Here is a 250-nt window from a genome sequence, read left to right as displayed (position 1 = left end):
CCTCTGTGTCGTTGTGCTGCTCCGCCTTGGTGGGGTCAGGGGGTGTCCCGGGCCGTCTCGGACTTGTCCGTGTGGCGGGGTCGGACCCCCACCCCAGTATTTTTTTCTTTCGGGGTTCGTCGCCGCTGAGCCCCCAGCGCCCCGCTTAAGAAAAAAAAATGAAACAAAAGAAAAAGGAAAAAAAAAAAATAATAATAAAAAATAAACAAATACATTACCGTTCTTTGGCATTTTTTTTTTTTTTTTTTTT

The sequence above is a fragment of the Trypanosoma theileri genome, assembly GCF_002087225.1.
Source record: "Trypanosoma theileri isolate Edinburgh chromosome Unknown TM35_Tth_8_V1, whole genome shotgun sequence".
In the NCBI taxonomy this organism is placed as follows: domain Eukaryota; phylum Euglenozoa; class Kinetoplastea; order Trypanosomatida; family Trypanosomatidae; genus Trypanosoma; species Trypanosoma theileri.
This window is presented reverse-complemented; position numbering follows the sequence as displayed.